Raw genomic sequence first — 715 nt, 5'->3', positions numbered from 1 at the left:
AAATTTGACCTTAACCTAATCAGTAAAAGGATCATTGATAATTGGATGACCATATTTCAAAAAAGATCAACCACGAGTCATAGTTCAGGGTTTGATAAAATATCATACTAAAAAAAGACTCATTTCTTAGAACACAAAAAATAGATTATGGTTATTCTTGCAGCGGCTACCTCAGAAGAAGAAATTCATAATTCTTTAAAAGCAACAAAAGCAGTCTCAGCAGATGAAGATGAAGAAGTTTAGTTCAGCTTAAGACTATACATATTAGATACCAAGACCCATTTAAAAAACTAAGAAAAAAAGAGTCCTAAATAAAAAAATCAGACACATGTTTGATAATAAAAAAATGTGTCAAAGAAGCTCTAAAATCAACAAAAACATCACATGCAGAACACAACAAATGCTTCCAGTGAAATGCCAATAGAATGCCAGAAAAATTATAAAACCAGCTACCAGATTTTCAAAAACTACGACAGAAGACATTAAATCCCGGACAGAGCCCCTGAATCAACCCATAGAAAGAGCAAGAAAATTTTCAAAAATCAGAGATAAATTTGTAAAATAATAAAGGAGATAGTCCGTTATAAATAGGGAGAGTAGTTGTTAAGGCATCCTCTTTACACACAATTTCTTATACTTTGTAATATGTATAATTCTTTCGTTGCAGTCTTTATGTTTTTAACAATCATCTTTGTATTTTTTCTAAATTTCTGAA

Source organism: Arachis stenosperma, chromosome 6 (genome assembly GCF_014773155.1).
Source record: "Arachis stenosperma cultivar V10309 chromosome 6, arast.V10309.gnm1.PFL2, whole genome shotgun sequence".
NCBI classification, from domain to species: domain Eukaryota; kingdom Viridiplantae; phylum Streptophyta; class Magnoliopsida; order Fabales; family Fabaceae; genus Arachis; species Arachis stenosperma.
This window is presented reverse-complemented; position numbering follows the sequence as displayed.